This window comes from Arachis hypogaea, chromosome 18 (assembly GCF_003086295.3).
Source record: "Arachis hypogaea cultivar Tifrunner chromosome 18, arahy.Tifrunner.gnm2.J5K5, whole genome shotgun sequence".
Classification (NCBI taxonomy): Eukaryota; Viridiplantae; Streptophyta; class Magnoliopsida; order Fabales; family Fabaceae; genus Arachis; species Arachis hypogaea.
In genome coordinates this window covers 108,545,522-108,557,204 of record NC_092053.1, presented here as the reverse complement: position 1 = coordinate 108,557,204, position 11,683 = coordinate 108,545,522, and the positions used below count along the sequence as shown (strand labels likewise).

General features: G+C 39.3%; 1 non-coding gene across 1 annotated transcript; it reads right to left on the bottom strand.

Moving 5' to 3' along the window:
* Positions 1–5,149: 5,149 nt before the first annotated feature.
* LOC112774446 (small nucleolar RNA R71) lies at positions 5,150–5,257 on the bottom strand. Its single transcript, XR_003188937.1, has one exon. It is a non-coding gene; the product is annotated as a small nucleolar RNA R71 (small nucleolar RNA).
* Between the last annotated feature and the right edge of the window lie 6,426 nt (positions 5,258–11,683).

The window sequence follows — 11,683 nt, the reverse complement described above, 5'->3', positions numbered from 1 at the left end:
GCACGTTATAGCAACTGACTCAGCCGATCATTCTCTGCCTAACCTAGAATTAGAGCGCATACACCTTACCTTCTCAAGTAGTGTACGATTCAATCTTTCCGTGACTCCATTCTGTTGTGGTGTGTCTCTAACTATCCAGTGTCTCGCAATCCCTTCCTGATCATAGAACTCCTTGAAAGCTCCATCTGTATACTCTGTGCCATTATCAGATCATAGAGTTTTTAGCTTCCCACCTGTTCTGTTTTCAACCATTGCTCTCCACCACTTAAAAGTGTCGAATACCTCATTCTTATGCTTGAGGAAGTAAACCCAAGCATACCTTGAATAATCATCAACAAATGTAACAAAGTACCTAGAACCACCCTTGGAAGTAACTTTAGCCGGATCCCAAACATCAATATGCACATAGTCTAACAATCCTCTGCTTTTGTGTTTGCTTGTAGAAAATTTCACCCTATGTGCCTTTCCATATACACAGTGTTCACAAAACTCAATTTGTGGTTTCTTCATATTTTTTAACAAACCTTTTCCAATAAGCAATGATAGACCTTTTTCTGACATATGCCCAAGCCGCATGTGCCAAATCCTTGTGCAATCTGTTTGGTATTTACTTCTACTGATTCCAACTGCTAGCTCACCTGTAACAGTTGTCCCCAAAAGAGGATAAAGATTACCATCACGAACCCCCTTCATCATTACCAAAGAACCACAAACAACTTTTAAAACCCCATTTTCAGTAACAATTTTGAAATTATTTTTCTCTAACAAACCTATAGAGATCAGATTTTTTCACAAGTCAAGAATATGTTTCACATCCTTCAAGGTTCTTACAACTCCATCATGCATCTTGATTCTTATAGTACCTACTCCTACAGTTTCGTAAGCATTATTGTTGCCCATCAAAATTGTGCCACCGTTAGTGCTTTGATAGGTAGTAAACCACTTTCTATTTGGACACATATGGTGAGAAGCTCCAGAATCAAGCATCCACTTACCGGATATCTCGTAAGGATCATCTATTACACGTAACAATCTTCATCATCATTTGAGACGTAAATTGCTTTTTGTTTTTCTTTTGAGTTGTCATTGTTTTGTTTCTTGGAATTTATCTTCTTATTTGGACAATTTGCTTTAAAATGCCCAGGTTCACCACATTTAAAGCATGTTCTCTCCACGTGAGGTCTAGATTTTAGTCTAGACTTTTCACGCTTATCTTTTCCTCTTTCATTACTCCCCCTCTAGCTACAAAATATCCTTGTGCTTGATCATTATACTCTTTTTCATTTGAAGACGACATTACACTCGTAGCAACCTTACGTAGATCATCCGCTAAAAGTGATGCTCTCGTCTCATCCATGGTCAGAGAATCACCCACCAGCATCAAAGTCTGCACCAGATTTTCATAGGACTTCGATAATAAAAGTAATAATATGAGTGCCTGATCCTCATCATCAATCTTCACATCTATATCCTTTATGTTTGATATAATCCTATCAAACTTATGGATATATTCTCAGATTGAGGTGCCTTCCTCCATCTTGCATGTATATGATGAGCGGATAATTTATACGCTTTTTGGCATTATTTTTAGTATGTTTTTAGTATATTTTAGCTAGTTTTTATTATATTTTTATTAGTTTTTAAGTAAAAATCACTCTTCTGGACTTTACTATGAGTTTGTGTATTTTTCTGTGATTTCAGGTATTTTCTGGCTGAAATTGAGGGACCTGAGCAAAAATCTGATTCAGAGGCTGAAAAAGGACTGTAGATGCTGTTGGATTCTGACCTCCCTGCACTCGAAGTGGATTTTCTAGAGCTACAGAAGCCCAATTGGTGCGCTCTCAATTGTGTTGGAAAGTAGACATCCTGGGCTTTACCAGCAATATATAATAGTCCATACTTTGCCCGGAATTTGATGGCCCAAACAGGCGTTCCAAGTAAGCTTAAGAATTCTGGCGTCAAAACGCCAGAACTGGCACAAAAGCTGGAGTTAAACGCCCAAACTGGCATAAAAGCTGGCGTTTAACTCCAAGAAAAGTCTCTACATGTGAAAGCTTCAATGCTCAGCCCAAGCACACAACAAGTGGGCCCGGAAGAAGATTTCTGCATTAATTACCTATTTCTGTAACCCTAGGCTACTAGTTTTCTATAAATAGGACCTTTTGCTATTGTATTTTCATCTTTTGATCATCTTAGAATCATGTTGTGATTATTGAAACCTCTTTGGGAGGCTGGCCATTCGGCCATGCCTAGACCTTTTTTTCTTATGTATTTTCAACGGTGGAGTTTCTACACACCATAGATTAAGGTGTGGAGCTCTGCTGTTCTTCATGAATTAATACAAAGTACTACTGTTTTTCTATTCAACTCAAGTCTATTTCTTCTCCAAGATATTCATTCGCACCCAAGAACATGATGAATGTGATGATTATGTGACACTCATCACCATTCTCACCTATGAACGCGTGCCTGACAACCACTTCCGTTCTACATGCAAACAAGCTTGAATGTGTATCTCTTGGGTTTCTAATCTAAGATTAGAACCTTCGTGGTATAGGCTAGAATTATTGGCGGCCATTCCTGAGATCCGGAATGTCTAAACCTTGTCTGTGGTATTCTGAGTAGGATCTGGGAAGGGATGACTGTGACGAGCTTCAAACTCGCGATTGTTGGGCGTGTGACAGATGCAAAAGGATCAATGGATCCTATTCCAACATGATCGAGAACCGACAGATGATTAGCCATGCGGTGACAGCGTGCGTAGAACATTTTCACTGAGAGGACGGGAAGTAGCCATTGACAACGGTGATGCCCAACATAAAGCTTGCCATGGAAAGGAGTATGAATGATTGGAAGAAGGCAATAGGAAACCAGAGGTTCAGGAAGAACAAAGCATCTTCATACGCTTATCTGAAATTCCTACCAATGAATTACATAAGTATCTCTATCTCTATCTTTATTTTATGTTTTATTTATCTTTAATTATCAATCCTCCATAACTATTTGAATCTGCCTGACTGAGATTTATAAGATGACCATAGCTTGCTTCAAGCCGACAGTCTCCGTGGGATCGACCTTTACTCATGTAAGGTATTACTTGGACGACCCAGTGCACTTACTGGTTAGTTGTGCGGAATTGTGACAAAGTGTGATTCACGTTTGAGAGCTCCAAGTCCTTTGGCGCCATTGTTGATGATCACAATTTTGTGCACTAAGTTTTTGGTGCCGTTGCCGGGGATTGTTCGAGTTTGGACAACTGACGGTTCATCTTGTTGCTTAGATTAGGTACTTTTCTTTTTATTTTTCAGAATTTTTAAGAATGGATTTTAGAGTTTCAAGGTGATGTTCTTATCATCACAAAAGCTGATTGATTCTCATCAATTTAGCTGCTGAATGTAATGTCCTGCTGAAGCTTGGCTAGTCATGTCTAATCTTTTTAGACTGAAGCTTTAGACTAACATTGCATGATTCCTGGAATTCTTATTAAAAGTTTTGAATCTTTTTATTCTCTTTTCCATATAATTTTTGAAAAATCACAAAAAAAATTTTATAAAATCATAAAAATAAAAAATATTTTATGTATCTTAATACCAATTCTTAAGTTGGGTGTCTTGCATGCATTGTTTATTTGATCTTAGTTGCATTTTTTATTGTTTCTCATCATTAAAAATCCAAAAATATTTTCAAAATTGTGTTTTTTCAAGTCAATAACACAGAGAATTGAAGATTCAGAACATTCAGCAGAGGAATTACACAGAAAAAGCTGGGCGTTCAAAACGCCCAGTGAAGAAGGAAAACTGGCATTTAAACGCCAGCCAGGGTACCTGGCTGGGCATTTAACGCCCAAAAAGGTAGGATTTTGGGCGTTAAATGCCAGAATGGATGCCATTCTGGGCATTTAACGCCAGGAGGACACTAGAGGGAAGATTTTATTTTTAATTCAAATTTTTTTCAAATATTCATAATTTTTCAAAATCAAATCTTTTTCAAATCATATCTTTTCAATCATATCTCTTCAAAATCAATTTCTTTCCATTTTTTATTTATTATTTTCGAAAATCCTTGCTACAATTAGTGATTTAATTCAAAATTTTCAAGTTGTTACTTGCCTATTAAGAAAGAATCAAATTTTAAATTCTAGAATCATATCTTCTAATTTCTTGTTAGTCAAGTAATCAACTTTAATTTTAAAACTTTCTCTTTTTAATTTGATTTTCAATCATATCTTCTCAATCATATCTTTTCAATCACATCTTTTTCAAAATTAATTTTCAATCATATCTTTTTAATTTCTAATTTCAAAATCTTTTTAATTTCTTTCCCAATCTTAATTTTCGAAAATCTCAATCAAATTTTCAAATTTCTTTTTATTATTTTAAAAAATCTTTTACTTTAATTTCGAAAATTCTTCCCCTCTTCTCACATCCTTCTATTTAAGGGACTAACACTCCTCCTCAAGGTGCAATTCAAACTCTATCCTTCTTGATAAATTTGAATTCTCTTTTATCTACCTTCTCCTTCTATTCTTCTTTTCCTCTGACACTTCAAGGAATCTCTATACTGTAACATAGAGGATTCTATACTTTCTTGTTCTCTTCTCTTTCATATGAGCAGGAGCAAGGACAAAAACATTCTTGTTAAGGCTGATCCTGAACCTGAAAGAACCTTGAAGCGAAAGCTAAGAGAAGCTAAAGTACAACTCTCTGTAGAGGACCTAACAGAGCTTTTCAAACAAGAAGAAGCCATGGCAGCCGAAAACAACAACAATGCCAACAATACAAGGAAGGTGCTTGGTGACTTTACTGCACCTACTCCCGACTTCTATGGGAGAAGCATCTCAATCCCTGCCATTGGAGCAAACAACTTTGAGCTTAAATCTCAATTAGTTTCTCTAATGCAACAGAATTGCAAGTTTTATGGACTTCCATTGGAAGATCCTCATCAGTTCTTAGCTGAATTCTTGCAAATCTGTGACACTGTCAAGACCAATGGGATTGACCCTGAGGTCTACAAACTTATGCTCTTCCCTTTTGCTGTAATAGACAGAGCTAGGACATGGTTGGACTCACAACCTAAAGAAAGCCTGAACTCTTGGGAAAAACTAGTCAATTCCTTCTTGGCAAAGTTCTTTCCACCTCAAAAATTGAGCAAGCTTAGAGTGAAAGTCCAAACCTTTAGACAGAAGGAAGGAGAATCCCTCTATGAAGCTTGGGAAAGATACAAGCAATTGATCAGAAGGTGTCCTTCTGACATGCTTTCAGAATGGAGCATCATCGGTATCTTCTATGATGGTCTGTCTGAACTGTCCAAGATGTCATTGGACAGCTCTGCTAGAGGATCTCTTCATCTGAAGAAGACGCCTACAGAAGCTCAGGAACTCATTGACATGGTTGCAAATAACCAATTCATGTACACTTCTGAAAGGAATCCTGTGAATAATAGGACAAATTAGAAGAAAGGAGTTCTTGAGATTGATACTCTGAATGGCATATTGGCTCAGAACAAGATATTAACTCAACAAGTTAATATGATCTCTCAGAGTCTGTCTGGAATACAGGCAGCAACAGGCAGTACTAAAGAAGCTTCCTCTGAAGAAGAAGCTTATGACCCTGAGAACCCTGCAATGGAAGAGGTGAATTACATGGGAGAATTCTATGGAAACACCTATAATCCTTCATGGAGAAATCATCCAAATCTCTCATGGAAGGATCAACAGAGACCTCAACAAGGTTTCAACAACAATGATGGTGGAAGAAACAGGTTTAGCAATAGCAAGTCTTTTCCATCATCTTCTCAGCAACAGACAGAGAATTCTAAGCAGAGCCACTCTGACTTAGCAATTATAGTCTCTGATCTAATTAAAACCACTCAAAGTTTCATGACTGAAACAAGGTCCTCCATTAGAACTTTGGAGGCACAAGTGGATCAGCTGAGTAAGAAAATTACTGAACTCCCTCCTAGTTCTCTTCCAAGCAATACAGAAGAGAATCCAAAAGGAGAGTGCAAGGCCATCACCATAGCCCACACGGCCGAACCTGGAGAGGAGGAAGAGGCCGTGATCACCACTGAGGAAGACCTCAATGGACGTCCACTGGCCTCCATGGAGTTCCCTAATGAGGAACCATGGGAATCTAAGGCTCACACTGAGATCATAGAGATTCCATTGAATTTACTTCTGCCATTCATGAGCTCTGATGAGTATTCTTCCTCTGAAGAGGATGAAGATGTTACTGAAGAGCAAGTTGCTAAGTATCTTGGAGCAATCATGAAGCTAAATGCCAAGTTATTTGGTAATGAGACTTGGGAGGATGAACCCCCCTTGCTCATCAAAGAACTGGATGACTTGACTAGGCAGAGATTACCTCTGAAGAGACAAGATCTTAGAAAGTTCTCAATACCTTGTGCCATAGGCACCATGACCTTTGAGAAGGCTCTGTGTGACCTAGGATCAAGCATAAACCTCATGCCTCTCTCTGTAATGGAGAAGTTAGGGATCATTGAGGTACAAGCTGCAAGAATCTCACTGGAGATGGCAGACAATTCAAAGAAATAGGCTTATGGACTTGTAGAGGATGTCTTGGTAAAGGTTGAAGGCCACTACATCCCTGCGGATTTCATAATCCTAGAGACTGGGAAGTGTATGGATGAATCCATCATCCTTGGCAGACCCTTCCTAACCACAGCAAAAGCTGTGATTGATGTTGATAGAGGAGAATTGATCATTCAAGTGAATGAAGACTCCCTTGTGTTTAAAGCTCAAGGATATCCCTCTGTAACCATGGAGAGGAAGCATGAAGAACTTCTCTCGATACAGAGTCAAACAGAGCCCCCACAGTCAAACTCTAAGTTTGGTGTTGAGAGGCCACAACCAAACCTTAAGTTTGGTGTTGAACCCCCACATTCAAACTCTAAGTTTGGTGTTGGAAGGTTCCAACATTGCTCTGAACATCTGTGAGGCTCCATGAGAGCCCATTGTCAAGCTATTGACATTAAAGAAGCGCTTGTTGGGAGGCAACCCAATTTTTACTTATCTATGTTAAATTTCTATTTTCTTTTGTTAATTTATGTTTTCTGTAGGTTGATGATCATGTGAAGTCACAAAAAAAAATTAAAAAAGCAAAAACAGAATGAAAAACAGGATTAAAAATAGAACACCCTGGAGGAGAAACTTACTGGCATTTAAACGCCAGTAAGGGTAGCAGAATGGGCATTAAACGCCCAGTCTGGCACCATTCTGGGTGTTTAACGCCAGAAATGGGCACCAGACTGGCGTTTAACGCCAGAAAAGGGTAAGAAGCTGGCGTTAAATGCCAGAAATGGGCAGCAGCCTGGCGTTTAACGCCAGGATTGGCAGAAAGGGGCGTTTTGCACGCCACTTAGTGCAAGGATGAGAAATCCTTGACACCTCAGGATCTGTGGACCCCACAGGATTCCCACCTCTCTCTCTCTTCTTCACCCATTCACCAATCACCTCAATACCTCTTCCCAAAAACCCCTCACCTATCAAATCCCACCATTCTCTTCACCACTCACCTCTATCCTTCATAAAACCCCAACTACCCCACCATTCAAATTCAAACCACTTTTCCTCCCAAACCCACCCATAATGGCCGAACCATACCCCCTCTCTCCACCCCTATATAAACCCATCTTCACTCTTTCATTTTCACTCAACATACACATTACTTCTCCCCCTTAGCCGAAAAACTAAGCCCCCTCCATCTCCTCTAATTCTTCTTCTTCTATTCTCTTCTTTCTTCTTTTGCTCGAGGACGAGCAAACCTTCTAAGTTTGGTGTGGTAAAAGCTAAAGCTTTTTGTTTTTCCATAACCATTAATGGCACCAAAGGCCGGAGAAACCTCTAGAAAGAGGAAAGGAAAGGCAAAAGCTTCCACCTCCGAGTCATGGGAGATAGAGAGATTCATCTCAAGGGTGCATCAAGACCACTTCTATGAAGTCGTGGCCAAGAAGAAGGTGATCCCCGAGGTCCCTTTCAAACTCAAAAAGGGTGAATATCCGGAGATCCGACATGAGATTCGAAGAAGAGGTTGGGAAGTTCTCACCAACCCCATTCAACAAGTCAAAATCTTAATGCTTCAAGAGTTCTATGCCAATGCATGGATCACCAAGAACCATGATCAAAGTGTGAACCCGGACCCAAAGAATTGGCTTACAATGGTTCGGGGGAAATGCTTAGATTTTAGTCCGGAGAATGTAAGGTTGGCATTCAACTTGCCCATGATGCAAGCAGATGCACACCCATACACTAGAAGGGTCAACTTTGATCAAAGGTTGGACCAAGTCCTCATGGACATCTGTGAAGAGGGCGCCCAATGGAAGAAAGATGCAAGAGGGAAGTCGGTTCAATTAAAAAGGCATGTCCTCAAGCCCGTGGCTAGGGGATGGTTGGAATTCATCCAACGCTCAATCATTCCCACTAGTAACCGGTCTGAAGTTACTATAGACCGAGCCATCATAATCCATAACATCATGATTGGAGAGGAAGTAGAAGTTCATGAGGTTATATCCCAAGAACTCTACAAGGTGGCAGACAAATCCTCTACTTTGGCAAGGTTAGCCTTCCCTCACCTCATTTGTCACCTCTGCAATTCAGTTGGAATTGACATAGAGGGAGACATTCTCATTGATGAGGACAAGCCCATCACTAAGAAAATGATGGAGCAAACAAGAGATCCCACTCATGGACAAGAGCATGAGGAAACTCCTCATCATGAAATCCCTGAGATGCCTCAAGGGATGCATTTTTCTCCACAAAACTATTGGGAGCAAATCAACACCTCCCTAGGAGAATTAAGTTCCAACATGGGACAACTAAGGGTGGAGCACCAAGAGCATTCCATCCTCCTCCATGAAATTAGAGAAGACCAAAGAACCATGAGAGAGGAGCAACAAAGGCAAGGAAGAGACATTGAGGAGCTCAAGCACTCCATAAGATCTTCAAGAGGAAGAACAAGCCGCCATCACTAAGGTGGACCCGTTCTTTAATTTCCTTGCTCTTTATTTTCTGTTTTTCGAATTTTTATGCTTTATGTTTATTTATGTTTGTGTCTTTATTACATGATCATTAGTGTCTAAGTGTCTATGCCTTAAAGCTATGAAAATGAATCCATCACCTTTCTTAAATGAAAAATGTTTTTAATTGAAAAAGAAAAAGAAGTGCATGAATTTCGAATTTTAAAACAGTTTAATTATTTTGATGTGGTGGCAATACTTTTGTCTTCTGAATGAATGCTTGAACAGTACATATTTTTGAATTTGATTGTTTATGAATGTTAAAAGTGTTGGCTCTTGAAAGAATGATGGAAAAGGAGAAATGTTATCTGATGATCTGAAAAATTATAAAATTGATTCTTGAAGCAAGAAAAAGCAGTGAAAAGCTTGCAGAAAAAAAAAGAGGCGAAAAAAAAAAGAGAAAAGAAAAAGAAAGAAAAAGAAAAGCAAGCAGAAAAAGCCAATACCCCTTTAAACCAAAAGGCAAGGGTGATAAAAAGGATCCAAAGCTTTGAGCATCAGTGGATAGGAGGGCCCACAGGAATAAAATCCTGGCCTAAGCGGCTAAACTAAGCTGTCCCTAACCATGTGCTTGTGGCGTGAAGGTGTCAAGTAAAAACTTGAGACTGAGCGGTTAAAGTCGTGGTCCAAAAGCAAAAAGAGTGTGCTTAAGAGCTCTGGACACCTCTAATTGGGGACTCTAGCAAAGCTGAGTCACAATCTGAAAAGGTTCACCCAGTTATGTGTCTGTGGCATTTATGTATCCGGTGGTAATACTGGAAAACAAAATGCTTTGGGTCACGGCCAAGACTCATAAAGTAGCTGTGTTCAAGAATCAACATACTTAACTAGGAGAATCAATAACACTATCTGAATTCTGAGTTCCTATAGAAGCCAATCATTCTGAACTTCAAAGGATAAAGTGAGATGCCAAAACTGTTCAGAAGCAAAAAGCTAATAGCCCCGCTCATCTAATTAATACTGATCTTCATAGATGTTTTTGGAATTCATGGTATATTCTCTTCTTTTTTTATCCTATTTGATTTTTAGTTGCCTGGGGACAAGCAACAATTTAAGTTTGGTGTTGTGATGAGCGGATAATTTATACGCTTTTTGGCATTATTTTTAGTATATTTTTAGTATATTTTAGCTAGTTTTTATTATATTTTTATTATTTTTTAAGTAAAAATCACTCTTCTGGACTTTACTATGAGTTTGTGTATTTTTCTGTGATTTCATGTATTTTCTAGCTGAAATTGAAGGACCTGAGCAAAAATCTGATTCAGAGGCTGAAAAAGGACTGCAGATGCTGTTGGATTCTGACCTCCCTGCACTCGAAGTTGATTTTATGGAGCTACAGAAGCCCAATTGGTGCGCTCTTAATTGCGTTGGAAAGTAGACATTCTGGGCTTTCCAGCAATATATAATAATCTATACTTTGCCCGAGATTTGATGGCCCAAACAGGCGTTCTAAGTCAGCTTAAGAATTCTGGCGTCAAAACGCCAGAACTGGCACAAAAGCTGGAGTTAAACGCCCAAACTAGCACAAAAGCTGGCGTTAACTCCAAGAAAAGTCTCTACATGTGAAAGCTTCAATTCTCAGCCCAAGCACACACCAAGTGGGCCCGGAAGAAGATTTCTACATTAATTACCTATTTCTGTAACCCTAGGCTACTAGTTTTCTATAAATAGGACCTTTTGCTATTGTATTTTCATCTTTTGATCATCTTGGAATCATGTTTTGATGATTGAACCCTCTTTGGGAGGCTGGCCATTCGGCCATGCCTAGACCTTTTGTTCTTATGTATTTTCAACGGTGGAGTTTCTACACACCATAGATTAAGGTGTGGAGCTCTGCTGTTCTTCATGAATTAATACAAAGTACTATTGTTTTTCTATTCAACTCAAGTCTATTTCTTCTCCAAGATATTCATTCGCACCCAAGAACATGATGAATGTGATGATTATGTGACACTCATCACCATTCTCACCTATGAACGCGTGCCTGACAACCACTTCCGTTCTACATGCAAACAAGCTTGAATGTGTATCTCTTGGGTTTCTAATCTAAGATTAGAACCTTCGTGGTATAGGCTAGAATTATTGGCAGCCATTCCTGAGATCCGGAATGTTTAAACCTTGTCTGTGGTATTCTGAGTAGGATCTAGGAAGGGATGACTGTGACGAGCTTCAAACTCGCGATTGTTGGGCGTGTGACAGATGCAAAAGGATCAATGTATCCTATTCCAACATGATCGAGAATCGACAGATGATTAGCCGTGCGGTGACAGCGTGTGTAGAACATTTTCACTGAGAGGACGGGAAGTAGCCATTGACAACGGTGATGCCCAACATAAAGCTTGCCATGGAAAGGAGTATGAATGATTAGAAGAATGCAACAGGAAAGCAGAGGTTCAGGAGGAACAAAGCATCTTCATACGCTTATATGAAATTCCTACCAATGAATTACATAAGTATCTCTATCTCTATCTTTATTTTATGTTTTATTTATCTTTAATTATCAATCCTCCATAACCATTTGAATCCGTCTGACTGAGATTTACAAGATGACCATAGCTTGCTTCAAGCCGACAGTCTCCGTAGGATCGACCCTTACTCACGTAAGGTATTACTTGGACGACCCAGTGCACTTGCTGGTTAGTTGTGCAGA